Genomic DNA, 10,513 nt, shown 5'->3' with positions numbered 1-10,513 from the left:
GAGATAAAGAGCACTACTGGAATGTACGGTGCAAAAAAGTGGAAGATGCAACAAGCAAGGTCACACCCGTGAGCTCTTTGCCCATGTAAAGCAGGCACAGGCGCCATTCACACTCTGCAAAGCAGCGACAATCAAAGATCGGAGCGGCAAAGTACTACAAAGTGAAGACCAAATTAAACAAAGGTGGCAAGAATACACAGCAGAACTCTATGCAGACAATCGACCAGGTCAATCAGCCGGCCAGGAAGACCCAATCCAGCAAGAACCAGATATTCTGGAGAAAGAGGTAGCCTGGGTTCTGAAACAACTACCAAACAGGAAAGCTCCTGGCATCGATGGCATACCGGCCAAATTACTCAAGCCGATGCCCATCACAATGCTAACAGAGCACTGCCGGCAGATGTAAAAGACCAAATCGTGGCCCAGAGATTGGACAAGATCAGTCTTTGTCCCGCTTAAAAAAAGGTGATACTCAAGAACTCTGCAACCATCGGACCATCGCACTCATATCACATGCAAGCAAAATTATGCTGAAAATTATTCAAAAACGCATGGCCTCAATTATCGAGAGAGAGCTCCCCGACGTACAAGCAGGATTTCGTAGTGGTCGGGGAACCAGAGATCAAATTGCAAACCTGCAGTGGATCATAGAGAAGATGCGCGAATATCAAAAGGATGTACTGTATACATGTGCTTCATCAACTACAGCAAAGCATTCGACTGCATTGAACACGAAAAGCTATGGAAATGTCTAAAGCAAATGGGCATCCCAGAGCATCTGGAAGAACTGATAAAATCGCTCTACGTTAATCAAGAAGCCACAGTTAGGACAGCATTCGGCAACACGGCCTGGTTTAAGATCCAGAAAGGCGTTTGACAAGGCTGCATTCTGTTACCAGCCCTGTTTAATCTGTATGCCGAAACGATCATGAGACGATGCAATCTGGATGTATCACCAATCGGAGTGAAAATCGATGGTAGAAACAACCTCCGATATGCCGATGATACTACTTTGCTAGCAGAAAGTGAAAAGAACCTGGAATATTTGGTTTAAAGAGTCAAAGAAGAAAGTGAGCACATGGGACTGAACCTCAACATCAAGAAAACAAAGGTAATGATGATAGCAGGCAATGGTACAGTCCACGTAAAAATCGACAATGATGAAATTGAATCGGTCAAAGATTTCCTCTTCCTTGGATCCAAGATTGACCGCAGCGGCGAATCAGGGTCAGAAATCAGATGAAGAATCGCACTTGGCCGTAGTGCAATGCAAGGAATGGCAAACATATGGAAGAGCAAAGATATAAGCATCGCAACAAAGACCCGTATGGTCACTGCAATCGTTTTCTCGATCGTCACGTATGCATGTAAAAGCTGGACACTCAAGAAGGCAGATAAAAGAAAAATCGATGCTTTCGAACTATGGTGTTGGAGACGAATGATGCACATACCATGGACATCAATGGTTACAAACAAAACAGTCCTAGAGCGTGTCAAACCAAAAATATCACTAGAGGGCAAAATCACCAAGCAGCGGCTCTCATACTTTGGACACATTATGCAAGCTAATTCTCTGGAAACAAAATTAATGCTCAGCATAGTCAGTGGGACAAGATAAGAGGACGACAAAGAACAGACTGTATAGACACAATCATGGCTGACACGAATATGTCCATGAAAGAACAGGTCAAAGATAGGAAAGCGTGGAGAATGGTGATCCATAAAATGACCGAAAGTCGGCCTCAACTGAACGGATAAATCACAATCACAGAACTGAACAAATGTAAGTCATGCCAACTCAATTAATGTTGCCCTAAAGTCTGGAAAAATCGAGCTGATTTTGAAGAGCTTGTTGAGTTTAGTTTACAAGTCAAATTATACGTTTAATGAAATAAAACATTTAGAAGCATTAAATGTGTTTTATTGGGTCCATTTTAAATACATTTTTAAGTATATATTTTACCAACAGCGTTGTTGCAAGTGTGACAGGTGAAACACGGCGTCTCCCTGCTGAGCGTTTGTTCACATGTGACGGTGTGAATGAGGATTGGATAATTAGTGAGTATGACATAGGCGCTTATAGAGTATTTAAAGACAGGTGAGGTCACCTTACAGGTGTTCCCGGTAAAGGAACACCTCTACTTTCGATTTGTCTCTAATTGCCTTTTTATTTCCTTTTTTTTAGTTGTATTAATTGTTATTAGTATTATCAGTATTGAGAATATTAGTAATATTCGTATTATTTGGGTAATTTCCTTTTCTGTTATTATCTCTATCTTTTCTAGCCTACCAAACCAAAATGTGTGTAGTAACACTTGTGATGTGGTTTGCTGTGCTGGCATGTACAGTGTATCACAAAAGTGAGTACACCCCTCACATTTCTGCAAATATTTTATTATATCTTTTCATGGGACAACACTATAGAAATAAAACTTGGATATAACTTAGAGTAGTCAGTGTACAACTTGTATAGCAGTGTAGATTTACTGTCTTCTGAAAATAACTCAACACACAGCCATTAATGTCTAAATGGCTGGCAACATAAGTGAGTACACCCCACAGTGAACATGTCCAAATTGTGCCCAAAGTGTCAATATTTTGTGTGACCACCATTATTATCCAGCACTGCCTTAACCCTCCTGGGCATGGAATTCACCAGAGCTGCACAGGTTGCTACTGGAATCCTCTTCCACTCCTCCATGATGACATCACGGAGCTGGTGGATGTTAGACACCTTGAACTCCTCCACCTTCCACTTGAGGATGCACCACAGGTGCTCAATTGGGTTTAGTCCATCACCTTTACCTTCAGCTTCCTCAGCAAGGCAGTTGTCATCTTGGAGGTTGTGTTTGGGGTCGTTATCCTGTTGGAAAACTGCCATGAGGCCCAGTTTTCGAAGGGAGGGGATCATGCTCTGTTTCAGAATGTCACAGTACATGTTGGAATTCATGTTTCCCTCAATGAACTGCAGCTCCCCAGTGCCAGCAACACTCATGCAGCCCAAGACCATGATGCTACCACCACCATGCTTGACTGTAGGCAAGATACAGTTGTCTTGGTACTTCTCACCAGGGCGCCGCCACACATGCTGGACACCATCTGAGCCAAACAAGTTTATCTTGGTCTCGTCAGACCACAGGGCATTCCAGTAATCCATGTTCTTGGACTGCTTGTCTTCAGCAAACTGTTTGCGGGCTTTCTTGTGCGTCAGCTTCCTTCTGGGATGACGACCATGCAGACCGAGTTGATGCAGTGTGCGGCGTATGGTCTGAGCACTGACAGGCTGACCTCCCACGTCTTCAACCTCTGCAGCAATGCTGGCAGCACTCATGTGTCTATTTTTTAAAGCCAACCTCTGGATATGACGCCGAACACGTGGACTCAACTTCTTTGGTCGACCCTGGCGAAGCCTGTTCCGAGTGGAACCTGTCCTGGAAAACCGCTGTATGACCTTGGCCACCATGCTGTAGCTCAGTTTCAGGGTGTTAGCAATCTTCTTATAGCCCAGGCCATCTTTGTGGAGAGCAACAATTCTATTTCTCACATCCTCAGAGAGTTCTTTGCCATGAGGTGCCATGTTGAATATCCAGTGGCCAGTATGAGAGAATTGTACCCAAAACACCAAATTTAACAGCCCTGCTCCCCATTTACACCTGGGACCTTGACACATGACACCAGGGAGGGACAACGACACATTTGGGCACAATTTGGACATGTTCACCGTGGGGTGTACTCACTTATGTTGCCAGCTATTTAGACATTAATGGCTGTGTGTTGAGTTATTTTCAGAAGACAGTAAATCTACACTGCTATACAAGCTGTACACTGACTACTCTAAGTTATATCCAAGTTTCATGTCTATAGTGTTGTCCCATGAAAAGATATAATAAAATATATGCAGAAATGTGAGGGGTGTACTCACTTTTGTGATACACTGTATGTATTTGGTGTTGTACTTTGGGTGACCACTTAGTTTTATTTTGGTAGGGTTCATCGTAGTAATTATTCTTTTTCTTCATTTTGTTTGTTTGGTTTGTAGGCGTGCTCTTGGTGTCCTGTAACCTGTAATCAAAATCTTGGGGCTTTTGCTGATCTCAGTAATACATTTATTGCCCTGTTTTGCAGCAAGTTTAATTGTACTGTATCTTTTAAGATGTATTTTATGACTTGTCTAGATAATACTGGGTTAAATAAATAAAGTGTTCTATTTTTCTATAAACACACGCCTCTTGCTGATTTTGCTATACGAACCTGAGTGCTTTCCCCTTTTGGGGAAGGGGGGGGGGGGGGTAATTATTTCTCTGGGTGAAATAATGGGATGAATAAGGGGGATTTGGTGGTGCTGTTGTTGGACCCTGCAAACGCCTATGGGTCCATACCCCACAAACTGGTTGAGGAGACCCTGCGCCAGCACTACATCCCAGACAAGTTTAGAGACCTCATTCTGGACTACTACGATAGTTTCAGTCTGAGAGTGTCTGCCGGGCCTATAACATCAGACTGGCACAGGCTTGAGAAGGGGATCATCACTGGATGTACTATTTCAGTGATCTTATTCGCACTCGCAATGAACATGCTGGTGAAGGCTGTAGAGGTCCAGTGTAGAGGTCCCCTCACCAGGTCCGGTGTCCGCCAGCCGCCCAATAGGGCCTTTATGGATGATCTGACGATGACAACACCACACGTCCCAGGGATCAGGTAGATCCTGAAGGGATTGGAAGAGATGACCACCTGGGCTCGCATGTGCTTCAAGCCAGCAAAGTCCAGATCCCTGGTGTTGAAGAAAGGAAAGGTTACCAACGAGTTCCGCTTCACACTTGGCAATACCCAGATACCATCAATCACTGAGAAACCAGTAAAGAGCCTGGGGAAGGTGTTTGATCACAACCTGAGAGACACGGCAGCCATTCGTGAAACCAACCTTGAGCTGGAAGCCTGGCTAGCCACAGTGGACAAGTCAGGCCTGCCTGGTAAGTTCAAGGCCTGGGTTTACCAACACGGCATCCTCCCACGAATTCTCTGGCCCCTTCTGATCTATGAGGTTCCAATCTCTACCATCGAGGGCTTTGAGAGGAGAGTCAGCAGGTTTCTACGGAAGTGGCTGGGGCTACCTCGGAGCCTGAGCAACATCGCCCTGTATGGACAGAACAACAAGCTGAAGCTCCCGATCAGCAGCCTGAATGAGGAGTTCAAGGTGAGCCGTGCCAGGGAGGTGCTGCAATACAGAGAGTCAGAGGACCCGAAGGTCTCCCAGGCTGGGATCGAGGTGAGGACACGGCGGAGGTGGAAGGCAGCAGAGGCTGTGGATGTGGCTGAAGCAAGGATATGGCACAAGGCACTGGTGGGAGCAGTGACCCATGGAAGAGCTGGCCTCGGTAGCAGAACAACGTCCCGCTACGATAAGGTGCAGGGGAAGGACAGGAGAGTACTGGTGCAGCAAGAGGTGCGGGCAACAGTAGAGGAGGAGCGCACCAGCAGAATGGTTGGAATGCGGCAGCAGGGAGCCTGGACAAGATGGGAGCATGCAGTGGACCGCAAAGTCTCATGGGCGGAACTGTGGAGAGCAGAGCCCCATCGTATACGATTCTTGATCCAGGCTGTCTACGATGTACTACCGAGCCCATCCAACCTGTTCAGCTGGGGATTGGTGGAGGCACCAGTCTGCAACCTGTGCCTGAAGAGGGGGACCCTGGAACACATCCTCAGCTGCTGTCCGAAAGCCCTGGGCGAGGGGCGCTACCGCTGGCGCCATGACCAAGTCTCGAAGGCCATAGCAAACACCATCAGCTGTGGAATTGGCCACTGCAAGCACCTCCGCCATGTAAAGAACACCATTTCTTTCGTCCGGGCTGGGGAGAAGCCATCATCAGCTGCTAGGGCCACCTCATCTGGCCTGCTAACAACAGCACAAGACTGGGAGTTGAAAGTTGACCTGGGGAAGCAACTGAAATTCCCAGGAACGGTTGCCACCACAACACTACGGCCTGACATGCTACTTATCTCAGAGACCTCCAAGCAGATCGTTCTCCTGGAACTCACTATACCCTGGGAGGGCCGTATCAAGGAGGCCAACGAGAGGAAGAGGGCAAAATACACTGAATTAGTGGAGGAGTGTCGGAACAACAGGTGGCGAGCGCGGTGTGAACCTATTGAGGTGGGATGCAGAGGGTTTGCAGGCCAGTCTCTCTGCAGGGCCTACAACATCTTGGGCATCATAGGGCCCAGTAAGCGAAGGGCCATTAAGGAGGTCACTGAGGCAGCAGAAGTTGCCTCAAGGTGGCTGTGGATAAGGAGAGGAGAGCCGTGGGTGGGGTAGCGCTACCTGGACGCAAGCTGGGGCCCGATCAACCCCAGCTGGGTCGCCTGGGTGAGAGTGAATGATGTTCGAAAGACCTGAAACACTCCGTGACCCCAGGTAACATCACTGATGATGTGTCCAGGTTGCATCAAGTTGATGTATGTTACAAGTTTAGAATGATGAAGAATTTGTACTTTGTGAGATGTTTGTAAGTGAAATAGCATGTACTTGATCAGCTTGAAATAATAGCACACTATATGTGTAACATGTTCTCCACACCGACTAGTTGTATGCCCAGCTGTTTCAAACAGACTGTAGTAAATAGAGGACCATTTAAATCTATATTCATGTGCAGCCTAATAATGCACTGAGTTTTAGATATTAATACCCACATATTTTATGTTGAATTACATGCATCATAATTTTAGTTCTTGCTTCACAGAGCCGCTTTGTTATTGCACTGCACTAAACAGTTGGTATATCCTGCACTGTTTTGTACGGTGGCCGAGAAGTGCAAAACAAATTTACATTTCAGAAAACAAAATTACAAAAAAACAAAAACAAATTTACAACGAAAGCAAAAACAAATTTACAAGTGTTTGGGTACCCAGTGTTTGTAAATTTGTTTTGGCATATGTAAAAGTGTTTCAGCACTTGTAAATTTGTTTTCGGCATATGTAATTTTGTTTTCTAAAATGTTAATTTGTTTTGCACTTCTCGGCCGCACATTTCTGACGGAAAAGGTAGGGACAATAACACCGGAAGTGCGTGTTGCTTACCTGCTGTCAATCAAACTGTTTGTCAGCGGTAAAGTGAACGGAGTTTGTGATGGTGACGATAAACAAGGTTTTGTCTAGTTTGTGGAAATCATTTTATCCAGTTGACCCGCTATTGTTTTTCTTGTGGAAAGTTATTAGATTGTGCAGATGTTTAGACGTGGCGTGTGCATCTCTATCTACTGTCCGCTCTTCTAAACATCTAAGGAATTCCCACAAGGAAAACAAAAGCGAAATAATGAAAGTAATTAACACAAAATGGACAAAACATTGTTTATTAGGGACGGAACATTTGATACCGAGGCTTTAAAGCTTGTTTCACTTTTGTAACACTGGACTCAGTGTATCGGAGCTTATATTAAAGCAGCAGCCCAGCTAACAATTTTTGGTTCCCAGAACGTTCCGGGAACGTTAGTTTTTGGTTCCCAGAACGTTCTGGGAACGGATCATTTTGGTTGCCCTTTGGTTCCCCAGGAAAGTTTTCTTTACGGAAATAGAACGTTCCCGTTTGGTTGTGCATTATAGTTGTGGGAACGTTCCCCTAACGTTCCCGTAACCTTAAAATTATTGAAACCTTAAGGGAACCTTGTACTAACCTTTAAATTATTGAAAACTTTAGACAACCTTGCAATAACACTCCGGTAACACCGGCAGCCCGTGTCGGCTCTGACACTTTTTGAATGACTGCCCAGAATCGGGCCAAATACACTGGCCCAAATCCGGATGCCAGATCTCCGCTTACTCTCCCATAACTGGGCCGGAATAGCCCCCAAAACACTACGATATCATTTATTTACCGTTTTCTTCTCCTTTCACATCCTCATAGATGAAACAGTAGATTTATGCTACAGATTAACTACAGATTGTGCAGTAGAAAGTATTTTATTAAGATAATTGCAGCAAGTAGTATAATAATAATAATCAGAATATTATAAATAAGACCAATTACAAAAGTGAACCAAAATGACAGCTATATGAATACTATATATAGAAAACAACATATAATTGCATATAAGAATAATAATTATAAAAGTAAACTATATATATATACAATATAAAGAAGTACTGTTTGTTAGTATTTATTAGGATTTTAACCTCATGTTTTACACTTTGGTTACATTCATGACAGGAACGGTAGTTACTCATAACACAAGATTCATCAGTTCTCAAGGTTATATCAAACACATGAACAATTTAGTGTCTTCAATTCACCTCACTTGCATGTCTTTGGACTGTGGGAGGAAACCGGAGCACCCGGATGAAACCTACGCGGACATGGGGAGAACATGCAAACAACACAGAAATGACCCAGACCGCCCCACCTGGGGATCGAACCCAGAACCTTCTTGCTGGATCTTGTGACCTTGGCTGATGATCTACACCGGCTGTTTGATGCTGCAGAGTAGTGTTCATAGTTTTTACTCATGTATGAGAGGTGAATAAGCAAATGTGGCTCAGTGATGGTAGTGGACACTTGAATATCTACAAAAAATACAAGGGACAATCTTTGGGTTATAAAATTATATACGATCAGCCATAACATTAAAACCACCTCCTTGTATGTATACTCTTTTTCTATCAGCTCCACTAACCATATAGTTTACTAACCATTTGCTGACTTTCCCCATGGGATTAATAAAGTTATCTATCTATAGGTGCACTTTGTAGCTCTACAGTTCCACTGTCGTCCATCAGTTCCTCAGCATACTTTGTTAGCCCCCTTTTACCTTATTCTTCAATAGTCAGGACCTCCACATGACCACCACAGAGCAGGTATTATTTAGGTGGTGGATCATTCTCAGCACTGCAGTGACACTGACGTGGTGGTGGTGTGTTACTGTGTGTTGTGCTTATATGACTGGATCAGACACAGCATCGCTGCTGGAGTTTTCAAGTACCGTGTCCACTCACTGTCCACTCTTAAATTATACACACCTGCTTTGTTGGTCCACCTTGTGGATGTAGTCAGAGATGGTAGGTCGTCTGTTGCTTATTATTGTATTACTATTATTGTTGTTGTTGTTGTTGTTCTTGTTGCTTATTGTAGCTTTTAAGTTAACGTTATCCACAGTATTCAATGAACTTTAATTATTTAGCAGCTGTTGTCTAATGCTAGAAACTGTTAGCCTTTTAGCTAACGTTACCTGAAGTGTTTCAGTTCAGACTACCAGTTAACCTGAAACTCACTAGATAACATTACCAACATTAACATTCCATTTCCAAATTGCTCTCTATCTTAATCCAAAACTCATTAATAGACTTTCTGCTTACATTTTACTAAGTAAAAAGTTAAGATTAAATGTTTACTTACCTCACACGAACGAACGAGTCCTCGTTTTCAACGGCTCGCGTCGCACTGTTGCTATGGTGACGCTCGTTCTGCCGCCGCTGAATCAGAGACTGGACGCTGGGCCACATCCGGACAACGCGCACGCGCACGCGTTTCTACGAGCACCAGCCAAACCCAGCTGTGGTAACAACTGGGCCGGATCTGGCTACATTCATTCTGGTCGATTCTGACACTCGGCCGACTGTGCCGATAGAAAAGTGGGAACTGGGCCAGATGATTGTGCTAGCTGGGTTAACTTAGAAACCTTCCGGGAACGTTACTGGAACAATACTTTATACACATAAGAAATAAAACCTTATACAAGCTTTAACTAACGTTCTCTGTTAGTTCTCATAAAACCATGAGAGAACGTTAGGTTTCATAGTTTTATAGTTGGTACTTGTAAGTAAAGGTTGATCTACATGGACCGTCTCAAGCAAAAGGCTGCTTTTTTGGTAAGTTCCTACTAAAAAACTTTAAAGATCATAAGAAAACCTTCCGGGAACGTTACTGGAACGTTACTTTAAACACATAAGAAAGAAAACCTTAAGGCAACTTTTAGATAACGTTCTCTGTTAGTTTTCATAAAACCATGAGAGAACGTTAGGTTTCATAGTTCCCGGAACGTTCCGGGAACAGCGCTGATTTTTTAACGAAAATAGAACGTTCCCATAACGTTATGGGATGGTTCCCTAAAAATAACCATAGGGGAACCAAAATCTAACGTTACGGGAACGTTCTGTGTTAGCTGGGAGCATGTGTGGGACTGATGAAGCTTTGGTGCTGTGTTTTATCTCACTGATTATATAAGAGACAATCAAACCAGGGTTACCCACCGTCCTGTAAAATACAGAATCCTTCTTTATTTGGAGACTAAACGCCGCGTTCTGTATTGAACTGATACAGGACGCTTTGTTCTGTATTTTTATCAATGGGAGACAGTGTGATGTGTATAAAAACAGAAGGAAACTGCTGTTTAATTAATTATATTAAGTAGTATTCACTTTTATTCTTAGTAACGGTGTGTGTGCGCTGGTTATAGCAGCATAACCTGTTTAATACACCGCTGTATGAGTAGCGCAGTGGGCAGAGTGCGTTGTTTTGCCTAAA

The 10,513-nt window shown here is 43.9% G+C and overlaps 1 pseudogene; it reads left to right on the top strand.

Moving 5' to 3' along the window:
* Window positions 1-4,318: 4,318 nt before the first annotated feature.
* On the top strand, window positions 4,319-6,381 carry LOC134322049 (uncharacterized; annotated as a pseudogene).
* The last annotated feature ends 4,132 nt before the right edge of the window (window positions 6,382-10,513 follow it).

The sequence above is a fragment of the Trichomycterus rosablanca genome, chromosome 10, assembly GCF_030014385.1.
Source record: "Trichomycterus rosablanca isolate fTriRos1 chromosome 10, fTriRos1.hap1, whole genome shotgun sequence".
Lineage (NCBI taxonomy): Eukaryota > Metazoa > Chordata > Actinopteri > Siluriformes > Trichomycteridae > Trichomycterus > Trichomycterus rosablanca.
This window is presented reverse-complemented; position numbering and strand designations above follow the sequence as displayed.